This window comes from Cydia pomonella, chromosome 20, assembly GCF_033807575.1.
Source record: "Cydia pomonella isolate Wapato2018A chromosome 20, ilCydPomo1, whole genome shotgun sequence".
In the NCBI taxonomy this organism is placed as follows: domain Eukaryota; kingdom Metazoa; phylum Arthropoda; class Insecta; order Lepidoptera; family Tortricidae; genus Cydia; species Cydia pomonella.
In genome coordinates, this window is record NC_084722.1 from 8,150,097 (window position 1) to 8,168,503 (window position 18,407).

The window sequence follows — 18,407 nt, forward strand, 5'->3', positions numbered from 1 at the left end:
TAAGCTTCTTTTGATAACTTTCGGTTTCGTCAGCCGGCGCATCACTACTTGGCGGAACAGGAACAGACTCGACGCCTTTTACTATACCTTGCAGTTTGTGCATAGTTAGTTGCAGGTTTATGTCGAACTTCCATTCTAACCAGTTGTCTTGACCGCGTAGCTTTTCAATATTAAAGCGATCTACTTTTTGACCACTCATATTTTATACGGAACACAAAATCTCAAAAGATAAAACTCATCCGAAAAATAGAAGAAAAAACTCACTATAAAAGGTATATTTGTAAATATTTAACCATAACCTATTGAAACAAATATTCCTCTAGAACTATTTATTGAAGTCTGTCAAATATACATTTGAAAATACAGCAGTTATATATAAAAAGTATGTACCTGATGGCCAGTTTCAACAATAATATCTTCAAGATGTTGTTAAAACTACCTCGTCATTGCAGTACGTCAGGCATATTTGCCGAGACGCACACGGATGGCTTCCTTGCCAACATACGCAAAAGGGGCTACCTCTTTGCTGAGACGAGTGAGAGGCAGCAATAAGAGCATCCTGAGGATGGTAGCTGGACGCCTCGACTGCCTTATATTAAGGCATTGCGTCAGCATTGTAACGGGGAGTGCGAAATAAGTGGGACATAGACTGTTATAATTTAATCTTTAGTTTAGATGATTCCGAGTTTAAGTGAGACTACAACACAACACACAACAACAACAACAAGATATGAATTTTACGAGTCTGAAATAAATATATATATTGTATATATATATATATTATTTACACAATAAAACTTGTGTTCTTAACAATTTTACTTCGATTACGTACAGTTGATAAGATCTCAAATAACAATGGATCATTCAAGACCACGTTTCGGAAACGTTTTAAAATAAACTTCTCTAATATTTCAGTGTATTTTGTAAATCCCGAAACACATCCGTTTGTCGGGTACTCCTCAAATCAGACTCTGATATAATTTAATTACTGGCTAATTCTCAGAATTAAGTATTATTGAGAATCCCTGATTTCCTGAATATATCATATTAATAAAGTATTTCATATAATTATTATGATTAATTAACAATTCCACTGATTTCAACATATATTCTTCAAAGCTAACTATGAATATATCAACTGAAATAATTAAAGTAACATTTATCCCACGGACAATTTACAAAACAATGTCACAGCGAATTCGTTTCCATTTCAAAACAAACTCCTGTTTTCAGTCTGATTCATGCAGTCACATAAATCGTAATAAATGGTAACGAAATGTATAAAGTTTGAGAACCAACGAACAGTTGGACCAACTTTAAAAGATTACCATGTTTATTAGACATTTGCTTTGGTCAAAATTTGTTTGTCCAAAACAAGACGTCGTTTTCAGGACAAGATAAAAAAATCGCAGGAAAGTAGGTCTAAATACCATGTTTGAATGGGTACAGGAACAGAGAATGTGCATTGCAGTCTCCTCTGACTCCTGGCAGAATTTGCATGTCGCATCTCATTCAAGTGAACATTGCTAAATATGTTTTTTATATCTCAACAATGGACCTTTTTTTTAGAGTTTGTAGGATCACTTTATTGTCTGTCCGCCTGTCCGTCCATCCGTCCGTCTGTTCGTCCGTCTGTCTGTCAAGACTCTTTATCTCAGGAACGAGTGGAGTTCTCGAGTTGAAATAAAAACCATATACTCAGGTCTACGGTCCCTTGAAGCTGTAAAAAAATTAAACTTCTAAGTTAGCGTAAAAAAGATACGACCGTTTATGCCGCAAACAACGTATATTTCGACCGTTGACCTAGAAATATGAAATTTGGCAAGTATTATCGTCTCACAGTAAAAATACAAAAAAAAATCTGAAAACTACAAATTTGTAAAAGTAAGAAATATAATAAAGTTAAATTTGTATAGAACTCTCGGTGGGTGAGTCCGACTCGCACTTGGCTGGTTTTTGAAATAAAAACTCAATATTTCAATTCTACTAAATTTATTTCAACGTATTAGATTGACATACCAACACATTAGTTAACGCCGACCACATTAAGTTAGTACATTAATACCCTCCCGGACATTTTCCAGAATCGCGTCATTTCGCACGGTCATTGTAGACTTTTTGCGATGCCCAGTGAATGGACAATCATAATAATGCTTCGTCATTTACGTGACAGCTTCCGCTTATCAGGCTCGTTTCTAGGACAACGGTAATGTTACGTTACGGAGTTTCCTGTTCAAAAATACGGGTGTGATAATAAAATAAATGTAACTTTATTATTGTACCTACAGAAAAAAATATTCGGTCAGCAAAAATGGGTAATAATTAAATATTAATCAGCAGTTAAATATTGCATTAAGCTTCTCTAAAATGTTTTGCACAAATTGAATTAATAATCCATTACCTACTCAGTTATAAAATTAAGCACAGGAGGGCCACCAAATGTCCAACATGATTGCAATGCGAAATCCTATTCATTTAGTGCATGTCGGATAACCGTAAAGGTGACGTTCGAATTCAGACTGCACCAGCATTAACTGCTGTGCTAATGGCAAAGTCGATCTTGCCGCCCGGAATTTTGACATTTGAAGCTGCAATTCCGTCGGCAGAAATGTCGCGCTGCAATATAGCTATAGTCGACAGGAAAAATCAAAATGCCAATTTATCGAAAAAAAAAAATTATATTATATTCGACGTGTACTGTAGCTATGTTGTGCCGTAATACTGCTGCAGTTGGCTGCAGAAGTATTGCAGTGTTGTAAGGTGAACGGATCATCATCGGCTGTGTTTGAACAATTTGTTTTAAAAATATCGGCCACCTTAAAGTTATTTATAAGTAGTTTTTCAAAAAAAGTGTTAGGTTTCCATCAAACACGTAGTAGTAGCAACTACTACGCAGATAGGAACCATGTTAAATAGAAAACGTTGTCGCCTCAAAAAACTTTATTTAAACACATCTCTAGAGAATCGAGGATTCACGGAAAACGTGAAAAAAGCACGAGAAGTCGAAATCAAATATTTAAGAAGCTTCATGTTTTATTTATAATCCCTCAGATCTTTAGGGAAGAGAATGGACTACCAGTTTTAGACGCTGTATTTTATAGTAGGTAATAGCTAATCGTTTAATTGTTCTCTTCGCTCCTGGGGTTTAGGGCTCCTGTGATAACACACTGTGTGTCACATCTATTATAAAAACAAACAGTTGAGGACAATTTTATACGCAATTAGGAACGAGCTCACATTCTTTATTTGAATGATTGCTATCTTAGTGCATAAAGTCATGTTCAGGCACCTATTTCACCATGCCGACATTTGTCGAGTGACAACTGTCAAGTGACTAGGGTCAATTACGTAAATTGTTTTTATATAGATGTGCTTATAAACATGCCAGAATTTTTTACAACCATCCATCGTTCACTTAATGACAATGATTTGGTGAAACAAGAGTAAATTTTACAAGTATAGAATGTTGGTGTGAAGAAACAGGAGTCTATAATATTTTTGAGAATTGTGAAACACGGGCCAGATGCTTCATCTAGTGGTTATGTAATCTATGGCGTTAGGTGAATATCTTATTTTGACAAGATCACTTTTTGTCTTGTTTGACTTGACAGCCAACACGCTTTGAATATTTTCGATTAATGTTAAAGTGAAAGGTAAATGTTAAATGGATCTCCTGGAAATTGTGTCAGTATTGTCTATGGGAGTTCAAGTCCTTGACTATTACGTACGGTTTCTAAAGCGGTGTAGATTTATTAAAAGTATTATATGACATTAGTTCTAGGCCATTTAAGCGATAAACGCTACAGCGTTTTGAATTTATGAGTTCAAATGTAGCACGTTTGGGACACAAAAACAAATGTAGTACATATGTATCATATGTCAAAATCGCATCATCATTAGTAAACCTTTTTGCCGTCCGCCAAATAATATTATGATAAAACAAGATGTGATGCCATTTCATATCAGTTTGATTTCATTAACCCATTGCTGTCAAACTATAATACATTTTGGAATACAGTTCATTAACTTAATTAAATTAATATGCCTTCATTTGATACTCACTTGCAACATAGTTTGGCTATAATTCGCGCATTCCATGATGAGGCGGCAGATATTTTGATGACGTCATTACGCGGGAGAAGGTATCGTACTATGTTATATCCCCGCAGTTCTCAATTCCATACTTAAGAACATACTAAAGTTATATTAATTGCATAAGTTATGGCTCTCCAATGACTTGGGTTGAGGTTGAGTACTAAGTATTTCTTATTTAATTGTGATAATATATATTAATAATATATTTTTTATTTTAAAATTTTAATATTATTTACTTGTGTAATGATTGGACCATAGTTTACTTTTTTGTACATAGTGTTCGTTTGTCTTTCATGTTTTACTTTTGACTCTTAATTGCTTAAAGGTTGACTGGAAGAGATCCCTTATAGCTTATAGTTTCGCCTTTGTACATTGCCAACTTTTTATTTTTATTGTATCTTTACCTGTCTCTTATGTACAATAAAGTGTTTGCATACATACATTTACATACATATAAAATTTGAGGCTGTCAACACCCAAGTCGTTGAAACTTATGATTTTTCAGCAGTTCTTTTTAAGAAAAACTATGTGTTTTAGTAAAGGAAAAAATATACATTTTAATATTCATTTTATTTTAAAGACCGTGGCCGTATTCGATTCATGACTGAACAGAATCGGCTTGATAGAAAATAATTGCAAAGATTGGTCTTAAAGTCACCATTAAACGGTTCTATTGTCTTCGCACCACACCTACTGGTAAAGGCCCTTTTGATTGTTGAAAAGTAATAAGAAAGTTACATTTTATTCACATGTGGGGCAAAATAATCGGATGCAGATTTTGAATTGTTACCTTATGTTAACTGGTAGAATTGACTTTGAAATTATATTTTGAATGATAATTTTTTATTACGTTCTTTTGGACTTGACTTGGTTTGATTTTTTGGTATTTTCCTCGCGTCGGTGTGGTGATTTTTTTTTGTTTCACACGGAGGCAAAGTTTCTTTAAAATCCTTGTGCCTTGAAATCCTCGCAACGCTCAAGACTCCACTTCTCTAACTTCAATTTTGGAAATGTTTCGCTTGCTCGGGTATCAATATTAGCACGAGCGGCTAAACAACAACTTTGCCCCCTTGTTAATCAAATAACTATTATTTTATTGACTTATGGGACAAAGTAATACCTTAACCGCTAACGAGTAATATTACACAAATAATCCACATTTAATTTATGCAAATAGTTTTCTTATTATTCCTTTGCCTATTATCTCATTTACTCCTATACAAATAGATAGTGTGTGCGATTTTAGTACTGACAGCCTAGAAATTAAAAATAAAAATGGCGACTATGTATTGCTGAAACATTTTATGTAGATACAACCTTACCAACAACAGAAACAAAATTGTACCTGTATCAGTTTACAATAACAAAGTAAGAAACCGTCAACACGGTTCCCCCGATTTTTTATTCAATACCCAGGGAGCATCACTAAATTCGATATGAGGTTACGTTTCCATTATTCATTTCATTACGGTACCTGGTTCCTTTATGCGGATAGATAAGGATTGGTGGAGGAAATAAATTGTTTTGTTCCTAAAGAAAAACATACATAGGTACGTTGTGATGTATATTTATAGAACGGAAATAGTTTAGATTTAGCTAAACAACATTATGTATTAATTTGTTCAAAACATAACTTTATACCACATAAAGTTAGAATCTTGCGAAAGAAAGTTTGTAGATATTTAGATATTAGGCTAAAAGTTTGGTAATTTTCCTGTTATCTTGAACAAACATTTTGACACTTAATCATCATTATTTCAAAAACAAACCGTATAAAGCGACTAGACGTACGTAACTTCAGCAATTGTTTCCAAAAAAGACGCGACTATAAAAAACAAAGGTTCACGTACAAATATTGGCAAACATACTCGTCGCAGAGTTTTCAGAAAAATGATAAAATGTAGGTATTAATTTCTTAAGAAAACAAAGTATAATAACAGTTACGAGTAATAACGTTCCGTAGATACATATATATAAAAACATTATATAAAAAATTGTTTTAATGTCATGTTTGTACTAACCTTAGACTTAAGTATTAGTATGTTACTAACACATTATAGGCTTTTGTTCGAGATTTTGATTGATTTATTGATAACTTAAATTGTTTTAGGTAAGTTAGTCAGGTATTCAAAATATGTTTCGACAGCAAGCCAGTAAAATTTAAATAATAAAAAATTGATTAATATCAAAAATGTCTGTTATATTCGGTAATACCGAGTTTTTAACCCACTATTTGAGACTAGTACACATACAAAAGTTAAATCCTAAACTGAATTATTGTAACAAACATTAAACTTACAATATTAAATGGTGTTCAGTTCCACAGCTCCAAAATTATCTGCAACAAACACATACCGTTGAAATAAACCTTTCAAGAGAGAAAGAAATAAAGAAGCGAAAATATGATTACCATTTATGCCTCATCTAATAAAACCACGCAGAGTTGAAAAAATTCACGAGTGCCGAAATAAGGCTCAAGTTTATAGCTGTTTTTAGTCAACACGGAGGCTGATTCTGTATTAATAATTTAATATAATCTTCATCTTATTTTGATACAGCATGAGCAGCTAGCCCCATCAATCCACATCCACCCATCCCGACCCATCCCGACCCATCTTAACATACGGATGTGAGGCCTGGACACTAACTTTGAAGGAGGAAAGCAAGCTTCTGGTGGCTGAGAGGAAGATTCTTCGCAAAATCCTCGGCCCAACGCAGCGACCCGATGGCAGCTGGAGAATCCTGGAGAGACATGACTATTTTATACAATAAAAGGCGTGGTTAATTTTTTTATAAGTATGTTCATATTAGTAAATATTTTTTAAAGGTGGATATATTGAATGTCTTTGCTAATGGTTTAAGTATATGAATATAAAAGTACTGATAAGAATTTAAACAAAATTACTATTTTTATTTGCTCCTGGATATATGAAAAGTATGATTAAAATGTACTTCATTCAAGAAAGCCCACGTGTCCACTGACGCGGCATTAAAATCGCACACTCTCAGATGTATCTGAACAAAGTCCTCTATTATTAACACGTTAAAGTGCATGTTCATAATGATTTGAGAACCTTAGCCCCGAAATACTGAGTAAATGAAACGAATGAATGAACATCAATAGCGACTCTAAGGGCAATGGGGGTGGATCAACTTCTTTGTGTCACTCTGCCATGGTTACGGTTTTTTTTGTCCCTTATACTCTTGAAATCCTAATAGGTAGTTTTATGCCATTTATATCCATTGAGCATATTGGTAAATTGTCATACAACATCTCTTCGAACAAACTATCCCAGTATCGTCCCTTGGACAACAGGACAGGATAACAACACAAAAAGTTGATTCGCCCAAGTGCATCGTACTAAGATATAATTGAATTTGGACAAGATTAAGACATACATAATGCAGACTTAATATTGCGGCAGCACAATACAATTCAGCGTATTGCAGCAGTCGTAAAGTGCAGGATTAAAGCGCTGCCACACAACGCGACGCGTTAGTATCATAATTTTGACCCAAAGCAGCGAGTTTCTCCAGGCTGTTAAATGTATTTTTTATGATTGATTATTTTTACAAGTTATTATGGCTTTCGTTTAAGAAATATGTTCGTTTTTGCTTTAGTAATTCGCTTATATACATGTTTCAAATAATTATAAGATTCATAAAATTTACAAGCCTTAATTAGATAATTTGTGTTCTTTCCCTTTTTTACAAATACATCAGTCGAAATAACGGACTACGACAAACAATTAATAACTTATTGACACTTGTAGCGCGTTTATTAATAACACCTTAAGAGGAAAAGGGACGACCGCTTCTCCATATAAACCTAATCTCCATTTTTCTCTTTGGATGTTATAGAAATATTTTACGCTATTTAATGTATATTATTTAACCATGGTCTTTCATTATCCACACAAGTTTCTGAGCTTAACAACGAAAAATATTTTTTTAATCGGTGAATATCCAATTGTCCACTAACTTTTTCACATTTGTTCATTTCTATTAAGATAATCTTACTATTGGATAATTTACAGCGCCGTTTAGTATTGCGGGTAACAAAACAAAGCCAGAGTACTGCAGAAAATCGTAAAGTAGAAGATTAAGGCAGTGTCGCACTGCGCGTCAGGATCATAACTTAAAACTTGAGCGCTTTTTACCGTGCATAGACTGGAGCTTGCAGAGTAATTTGGTATACGATACATGAGTAAAATTAAATGTTTAAATATCATCATAATTGTTAGCGACGCGACCAGAAACTTAGATGACGCTAAGATTAATTAAGTTGAAATACGATTAAGGCTGTATTCGAAATAAAGATTTTATCCGTTAGGTAGGGCAAATATATAATTAGATTGTTATTAGACATAAGAATTATGTAATCGTTCGTTATATCAGGTATTATTCGATATTTAGGTCACGCAAACCCTAAATCCCAATTCCTTATTCGAAGAGCGAGATGAACGAAGGAATAAGAAAATAAAGAAAACTTATTCATTGGTTCATAATTATAGCCAATCACACGCAAATGAAGACAAGGAAAGGTAAAAAACAGAGAGACAGAAAATCTCGATCGTGATTGGTCAGTCAATTTCCCGTACAGAATTCGATTACGCTCAATTGTACTATGAGACGCACATATTTAGGTTATTATCGCAGTAATTACTTTAATTAGACTAATGAATGTTACGTATAATCGTAGAGCGTGAATTGCTTAACACCCTAATATAGGTCATATTATCGTAATCCTAGCTATTAGATAATAGCATGCCGTAAACCGTCGAGAAACGGGCTATTGTTCCGAGCGCGGGCGAACAATAGGCTTTGTATTCGTGAAGTAAGCGAGTCGGACAGGTGTTATTGTTTTGTTTCACTGACCTAGAAACCGAGTTAGCGTGTTATGCAATATTTAAGTCAATAATTAGATATTTGTGAGAATTATAGTTATGTAAACGATAACGAGATAACACGATTTGACCCGAACAAAGCCGAATTAAGTAACCGACCAATCAGAGGGCTTGATTCAGAGCGAATCGAAACGCGTCTTATCTCCTTATCGTAAGGGTGTTCCTTTTCTACGAAATTCGTATATAAACGAGGAAGGAACGGAGTGAAATGGTAGTCAGTCGTCGAGTGATCCAGCAACCAGAAGCCTCAAGAAGAAACCAACCGGAAGAGAACCAGAAGCGGTTCAATCGCGTAGTAGGGATTGTAGGAGTATTTTTATACCTTTGTATCGCGTGTAATAAAAGTCAGTTTTGTGCGTAACAGTAGTTTATTTAGCTATCTCCTCGCGCATCGTATTCGCCCCTCTTCACGCGGCGACGTAGAGGGCCGTGGTCACGGTCTTGGCAGTAGGAGTGGTGGCGACAGCCCGGTGCCTTCTCCATTGAGCTATCGTCGGCTGATATAGCGCCGCGGGCTGCTACATTTCCTGGTCCTTCGAGCCGGATCAACTGTCAGCCCATCAAGACCGTCGAGATCAGCTTCTACTCTGCGTGAAGAACCCCATCGTGCGACATCGTCAAGATGCCGATAATTCGGACCAAGAAGGCTACGTCGGTACAGAGCGACGAAGACAGGCAGCGTTTCCTAGAAGAAGGCGCGGCGGCGGCCCAACATCGTGAGGTTGCCCGCGAACACGCTGAGAGGACTGAGGACGCCGACGCGGAGCGCCCTCCCCTCCCCCCTGGCGAGTCGGCCGACGCGGCAGCGGTCACCCATCGAGCTGCTAGTGCGGAACCGTTAGGCGCAGCGGCTACATTATCGATCGACGACGTCTACCAGAGGCCACCGAGGTCTCCCTCGCAAGATACGATGTTGCTATGGCGGAGGGACCTGAACCAACGCCTGCGACGTCTTGCGAGACCTACACCGATCCCGTTACGTCATTCGAAGACAGTGGTTAAAGACGTTACCACATCGCAACGACCGAAGGATACTCCAGAGGAGGCGAGCACTCCGCACGTGCACACCCGTGCGCAGTCCGTGCGCTCACAAGCGAGTACCGTCATCGAGGCCAGACTCTCGCAAGCCGAGCTGGAGGCGAGCGAGCGGCTAGCGGAGATACAGAAGAAGGAGCTGCAGTTAGAAGCCGAGTTAGTGAAGAAGAGGTTGGAAGCCCAGAAGCTGCAAATTCGTGCAGAAGCCAGTGAATCCGACGCGGCATCCGATAGGAGCGAAATCGGACCGCAACACCAGCGCATCCTGACATGGATGGACGAATCGCAGGACAAGACGCTAACCGAGCCCGTCAAGTCCAAGAAGAGGTTAGCCAACGAGCCCCCACCGGATTACGAGACTCCAAGGCGCTCCACGCGGGAAGAGAGGCATATTCGACGTCGCTCACCGAGCCGCGAGGACCGTCGGCGATCGTTATCGCCACCGATCGAGCCACGTACGCCGCACACGGAGCGTACACAGCTCACTCAGGAAGGAACCGTAGCGGAGTCTATGTTGCAGTTATTCGAGAAGATGCAAATGGCGGCTCGTCCGGCACCGAAGGATATCTTCGAACTACCTCACTTCTACGGAGATGTGAGTGAGTGGCGAAGTTTCTACAACACGTACACCGAGACATCGAGAAGATACAAGTTTACCGACTACGAGAACGTCGCTAGACTGCGTATGGCATTACGCGGGGACGCGAAGACATGTGTGTCACACGTCCTATCGACCGCAACTCGTCCAGATATGATTATTCGAATATTGAAAAAGCAGTTTGGTCGGAGTGAAGTATTGCTAGACAGAGCAATCGAAGATTTGCGCAAGCTGCCAGCGTTGGGACCTACAGCGAACGATCTCAACAGCTTCGCAATCAAAATTATGAACATAGTGTCCACTATTATGGATATAGATCGGAGACACTACGCCGACAACCCGTTGCTGATTCGCGAAGTAACGGACCGGTTATCGCCCCATATTCGAAGCAGGTGGTGCGACTACGCACGCAATCATCGTGATACCGACGAACCCGAGATCCTGCAACTTGCTGACTTTCTGATGGAGGAAAGTGAACAAGAAATGGCGTTTTGTCATGCCCGCGCAGCCCCGAGGCGTGCGCAGGTACCGTCAGCAGCACTGAACGCGCGCGCGACCGGCACTCGTACGAATACATCCGCGCCGCGTTATCCGATTCCCGCTACCACAACCGGAGGTCGATACGCCACAGCACAGAAGGTGACGTATGCGACGCGTCAAGCCAGTACATCGAAGTCGACGTGCCTGTATTGCGGCGGCAATCATTCAACGCCGGAATGTCGCAAGCTAGCCGCACAAAGCATAGGCGCAAGATGGGAGTGGGCAAAACTCAACCGTATATGCTATAGGTGCATGGACGCGAAGCACCTCAAAATACAGTGCAAGGCGAAAGGGTGCGGTGTGGCAGGCTGTCCGCACGTGCATCATCGTCTGCTCCACGCGGAGACGACGCAGGAGCTCCGTGATAATACCGCGATGGCGATGACTCATGCTACGCAACGAGCGGCCGTAGCGCGAGTTACTACAGCATCGATCGAGCCGACGGCGGCACAAGAGCCGCAATCTACGCAAGTTACGCCACGAGAGGACAACGACCCACGAGTCTACGTGTCATCGACCCCGAACTACAACGTGTTGTTGAAAGTGTTGCCTGTAACGGTAACAGGCCCGCAAGGAACAGCGCATATTTTCGCTTTTATCGACGACGGATCGACATTGTCGATGATCGATCAAGACGTTGCTGATGAGATAGGTGCAGTGGGTCAAGACGAGCCGTTATGTATTCGAGGAATAAGGAATCTCAAGCACACGTCGATAACACAGACTGTTAAGGCCACCGTGAGACCGGCGAAAGGAGGTACCGAACACGAGATTACCGTCAAGACCGTAGATGTCCTAGGAATCAGGTCACAGTCGCTCAATAAGGAGCAACTACTCAAATATAAACATCTGGCGGACTTAGGCGACGAATGCTACGTCGGAACAGGCGTACCACAGATGTTAATCGGAGGTGATTATAGTCACTTGATTACACCGACGGAAATCAGGCAGGGCGGCGAGAACGAGCCGTGCGCTATGAAAACACCACTAGGTTGGGCGTTTTTCGGTAGAATGCCACGCATTATTCGTACGAACGAGCAAACCGTGTTACACTGCCGTATGGGGAATGAAGATCTCAACGAGCAAGTGAAGAAACATTGGTCGATCGAGGCGTTAGGCGTAACGCAAAAGGAGAACGTGAGTCCGAGCGATCAACGAGCCATCGACATATTTAATAAAACCGTGAGAAAAGTTGGAAATCGCTACGAGGTTGGCCAGCTATGGGCGTCAGACGACGTGAAGCTACCACCGAGCTACGCTATGGCGCGTTCAAGATTACATAGCTTGGAAGCGAGAATGCGTCGCGACAAGGACTTCGCGGAGGACTACGAAGCCCAGATTCAGAAGTTGCTGAAAAAAGGATATGCCGAGCGTATTATGGAACCACCGCAAACCGACAAGACTTGGTTTTTGCCGCACTTTAGTGTTTTCAATTTGAATAAAGGCAAAGGAAGAGCCGTATTCGATTGTGCCGCGAAAAGTCAAGGAAATAGTCTGAACGACTATATTTTAGCGGGACCAGACCTGCTAAAAAGCCTGCTGGGTATACTACTGAGGTTTCGCGAATGGAGCTTCGCAGTAGTAGCAGATATACAGGAGATGTTTCTGCAAATCCAGATTCGAGCCGAAGACCAGCAGAGCCAGCTATTCTTGTGGCGAGGTACGAGAAGAGACATGGAGCCGCAAGTCTACAAACTAAACAGAGTTTGTTTCGGAAACGTATCGTCACCGTTTCTCGCGCATTCAGTGCGCAATCGTAACGCAACCGACAACGAGGACAAGTATCCAGAGGCGGTCTACGATATACACAATAATCATTATATGGATGATTATGTGGCGTCCTACAAGACTGAAGATGAACTACTGAGAGTGTCATCGCAGGTACGAGACTCTCACGCCGAGGGAAACTTTCACCTACGAGGCTACGCGAGCAACAGCGAGCGACTGTTAGCGAGCATCGAGCCAGAGCTTCACGCACAAGAACCGACGCATCTAGGCGAGAAGCAACAGACCGTTCTAGGAATGACTTGGGATCCTAGCACCGATACTCTAGGATACAATACGAAGATGCTGCGCGTACCGGACGCAGTAAAGAATCACGAGCGACCACCGACGAAACGAGAGTTACTCAGCGCGATAATGTCAATCTACGACCCGATGGGACTTATCGCTCAATTCGTGATAAGCGCGAAGATAATATTTCAGCGAGTTTGGTCAAAAGGAACGGATTGGGACGCACCGCTACCACACCAAGAAGCTGAAGACTTTTTTCAGTGGCTGAATGCACTGAAACATGTAGCTACGCTACGTATACCGCGACAGTACGAGACACCGAGAGCTGCTACGAAATATACTCTGCATATTTTCACCGACGCGTCAACGGAAGCATATTGCGCTGCAGCATATTGGCGCATAGAAAACTCAGAGCAAGAGGTTCGAGTAAGTTTAGCAGCGGGCAAAAGCAGAGTTTGTCCACTGAAGGTGCTATCCGTACCGAAATTGGAGCTAACAGCGGCAGTCATCGGAGTACGGTTAGCAGAAACGATCTGCAATGAGCAACGATACGACATCGACGAAGTGATTTATTGGACGGATTCGAGAGTCCTACTAGGATGGATTAAAGACGACGCACGAAATTATAAGCCATTCGTATCACATCGATTAGCCGAGATCACCGAGAAATCGAATCGTCAAGCATGGAGATATGTACCGACCGATCTTAATCCGGCAGACCATGCTACACGAGGCAAGCCTACAAGGAGGATCGACATACAGGATGATTGGTACAGAGGACCGCAGTTTCTCTACCTAGCCGAGGTGGAGTGGCCGAGCCGAGATATCACAGTAAGCCGCACCGAAGATCTCCCTGAAAGGAAGCTGAAAGTCAAGTCAGGAATCGTTTTATCGACTACGACATCGAAAATGGAGCCATCAAGCGTATTACCCGATATACGTCGCTTCAGTAATTACGATCGATTGATTAATTCTACAGCCTACGTGCTACTTTTCATCGATAAGCTGAAATTCAAGAATAGGAGACTACAGCTACAAGTGCAACACATTAAGCGAGCAGAGCATATGTGGATACAGAATAGTCAACGGAGAAGCTTTCCAGACGAAATACGAACTCTGCACATCGGACGCGAAATCGACAGGAAATCGAAGCTATATACGCTAGCACCAGAGTTATGCGACGACGGCGTGCTACGTATGAAAACGAGATTGGGCAACGCTCCAGTACTCTACACGTCACTACATCCGATAATACTGGACGGTAGAGACTCGTTTACTCGATTGCTGATTCAGAGAGCCCACAGACGATCAGCGCACATACATAATGAAGCCGTGATAAATCAGTTACGTCAAGATTATTGGATTTTGCATCTACGACCGATAGTGAAAGCCGTAGCGAGAGACTGCGCACTTTGCAAACTACGTCGAGCTTCACCGCGAGCGCAGCCCTTCGGAGACCTACCCCCCGAGCGACTACAGGCTTATCAACGACCGTTTACCTACACTGCGCAAGACTATCTAGGCCCCATGTACGTGACAATAGGCCGGCGAAGGGAAAAACGCTGGGTCTGTTTATACACATGCCTAGTCACCAGAGCCATCCATTTGGAGAGCGTGCATAGTTTGTCGACGGACAGCGCGCTACTCGCCCTACGACGATTCGCTGCGCGACGAGGATGGCCACACACGATGTACAGCGACAACGCGACATGCTTCAAGGCGGCATCAACGGAGCTACGAGAAGCATATAAGCAGTGGCTACCACAGCTACGTGCTTACGGTCTACATCATCGGATGGAATGGAAGTTCATCCCGCCTGGTAATCCCTCTGCAGGCGGAGCTTGGGAACGCATGGTGCGTACCGTGAAGACGGCAATGGCGTACACATTCCATACAAGAGCACCGCGAACAGAAGTCTTCGAAACACTATTAGCAGAGATCGAGAATATCGTTAATAGAAGACCTCTCACACACGTTAACGTCGACCCGCAATCCGAGGAAAGTCTTACACCGGCACACTTTCTACTACTGCACAACGCAAACCTACCTATGATCGGAGTCTACGAAGAAAACGACAAGAAGCAGTGGAAGGTTGCACAGGCGCTCGCAGACCACTTCTGGCGGCGCTGGACGAAAGAGTACTTCCCACTGTTAGCACCACGTAAATCGTCCGACGAGGGAGGACGACAGATCCAGCCGGGAGACGTGGTCATCATCGCTGAACCCAATGGACCTCGCAGCGTATGTCCCAAAGGAGTCGTCGAGGTCGTCTATCCAGGCCCCGATGGACGGGTCCGCTCCGCAGACGTCAGGACGAGGCACGGGACGCTACGCAGGCCGAGCTGCAGACTGGCGGTCATCGCGTCGCAACCCATGCAACAGGAGTCTTCGACTGCGGGGACAAAATGTTAGCGACGCGACCAGAAACTTAGATGACGCTAAGATTAATTAAGTTGAAATACGATTAAGGCTGTATTCGAAATAAAGATTTTATCCGTTAGGTAGGGCAAATATATAATTAGATTGTTATTAGACATAAGAATTATGTAATCGTTCGTTATATCAGGTATTATTCGATATTTAGGTCACGCAAACCCTAAATCCCAATTCCTTATTCGAAGAGCGAGATGAACGAAGGAATAAGAAAATAAAGAAAACTTATTCATTGGTTCATAATTATAGCCAATCACACGCAAATGAAGACAAGGAAAGGTAAAAAACAGAGAGACAGAAAATCTCGATCGTGATTGGTCAGTCAATTTCCCGTACAGAATTCGATTACGCTCAATTGTACTATGAGACGCACATATTTAGGTTATTATCGCAGTAATTACTTTAATTAGACTAATGAATGTTACGTATAATCGTAGAGCGTGAATTGCTTAACACCCTAATATAGGTCATATTATCGTAATCCTAGCTATTAGATAATAGCATGCCGTAAACCGTCGAGAAACGGGCTATTGTTCCGAGCGCGGGCGAACAATAGGCTTTGTATTCGTGAAGTAAGCGAGTCGGACAGGTGTTATTGTTTTGTTTCACTGACCTAGAAACCGAGTTAGCGTGTTATGCAATATTTAAGTCAATAATTAGATATTTGTGAGAATTATAGTTATGTAAACGATAACGAGATAACACGATTTGACCCGAACAAAGCCGAATTAAGTAACCGACCAATCAGAGGGCTTGATTCAGAGCGAATCGAAACGCGTCTTATCTCCTTATCGTAAGGGTGTTCCTTTTCTACGAAATTCGTATATAAACGAGGAAGGAACGGAGTGAAATGGTAGTCAGTCGTCGAGTGATCCAGCAACCAGAAGCCTCAAGAAGAAACCAACCGGAAGAGAACCAGAAGCGGTTCAATCGCGTAGTAGGGATTGTAGGAGTATTTTTATACCTTTGTATCGCGTGTAATAAAAGTCAGTTTTGTGCGTAACAGTAGTTTATTTAGCTATCTCCTCGCGCATCGTATTCGCCCCTCTTCACGCGGCGACGTAGAGGGCCGTGGTCACGGTCTTGGCAGTAGGAGTGGTGGCGACAGCCCGGTGCCTTCTCCATTGAGCTATCGTCGGCTGATATAGCGCCGCGGGCTGCTATAATAATTAACAACGAAAAGTTTACTTTCAGCCATATTCCTCTAATTCATCATCATTGGCCATATTGCTGATGATTGTTGCTGTTACGGACAGCATGGACCCCTGCCGAGACGAATGCTCGGACGGTACAGACCCGGGCCGGAAAGAATTGCCTAACGCGTAAAACTAAATAAAATAGCTATAGGGTGCCTAGCTATAGGATAGAAATAAGTTGACACAAGCACACTTTGTATGATTGACTTATCTATCGATTGACTAGAAACAGGATAAAATTGTAGTCGCTATGAAAATAGCGTTTTTGTGTCAGCTTGTTACGTGACGTCATCACCGCGGGTGAGCGGCCGGTGCGATCGCTGCGGAAGCCGGAAGCGTACTGAGCGGCGCGGACCTCGGTGCGCGGTATTTATATGTTCGGGTCGAGGCGACCCAATTTCACCTGATTTCTCCCAAGTTAGGCTTTCCCCAGGGATCGTAGTGACCTGTATAGATAGAACATAGGATTAGCTATCCGTAGACACAAACATTGTAAGCATTGGGCCTAGAATTATCGAGATATTAAGACTTAAAGTTATTTTTGTATGGAGTTGAACTATCGATGAAGATAATTCTTATATTCATGAATATTTTCAGCTGAAACTGGTATAATAGGGTAGATCTTCGTAAATGCTTTCTAAAAAGGTACGGTTCATCACTGAAAACCTCAGGGTTCCCGAGATAAACCCGAAAAGATGGTTAAATACGGGGAAAGTTCTACGCCCAATGCGAGAAAGAGATAGCACAAGAAAGAGAAGTCCACGTAACGAGGCCGTTCTCGAATTATCTGGAGTTACTTTCGAGACCTCGTATTCGCCCTATATAAGCAGGCGAGATACGGCCTGCGGACAGTGAGTTAATACAGTCAGTTCAGTTCAGTTCAAGCGATCGGAAAACAAAAAGGAAAAGTGAGGAAAAAGTGAAAGTGCCCTAAAGTTGTGATCAGTATTAGTGGTAATAGTGGTTTTAGTGCTAGTTACGTGGACCGCTTAGTTATTTTACCTTAGTAAGTACTAGAATAACGTTATAGTGAAAGTGCCTATAGTGTTAGTGTTTTAGTGCTTAAGTTTGGTGCCTAAGGTCTAGACTAAGTGTGTGCTAGTGCTAAATAAATAAGAATCTAATTAAGTGGTGTTTGTTTGACGCTCCAACTACGTCCCACCGTGGGAGGAATTGGATTTCCGAACCAGCAGGCTCCGTAAATAAATATTAAACTGAGTTATCGCTGAGAGCTGACTCCAGGGTGTCCTCTGGCGGTTACAGTTTTGGTCCTTCGAGCCGGATCCTGAAATTCAGTGGGACCTAGTAACTTTCAGTGAGTACAGTGAGTGTCTAATTAGATTCTTATTGGACTAATACTGAACAGTGGGAACTGTGTTGTGTGAATATTGTGTGTGACTGACGAACCGTGCAGTGAACTGTGTTGTGAACTGTGTTGTGAAGTGTTAATAATGTCGGGAAGTAACTCGAAAATGGGAGTTACAACAAGATCGCAGTCGGACCGCACCAGGAACGAGCGGGAACGTACGACCTCCACGGATACCACGGGTCGCGTATCAGAGGTCGCGGAGCGGGCAACGGACACGTCGG

The 18,407-nt window shown here is 41.7% G+C and overlaps 1 protein-coding gene across 3 annotated transcripts in view; it reads right to left on the reverse strand.

Moving 5' to 3' along the window:
* LOC133528972 (TWiK family of potassium channels protein 9-like) overlaps nt 1-18,407 on the reverse strand; it is a 485,578-nt gene that overhangs the window by 172,211 nt on the left and 294,960 nt on the right. For all 3 annotated transcript variants that reach the window (XM_061866512.1, XM_061866513.1, XM_061866514.1), the window contains one exon: nt 6,395-6,433. The gene's annotated coding sequence lies outside the window, so the exon portion shown is untranslated. The remainder of the gene's footprint in view (nt 1-6,394; nt 6,434-18,407) is intronic.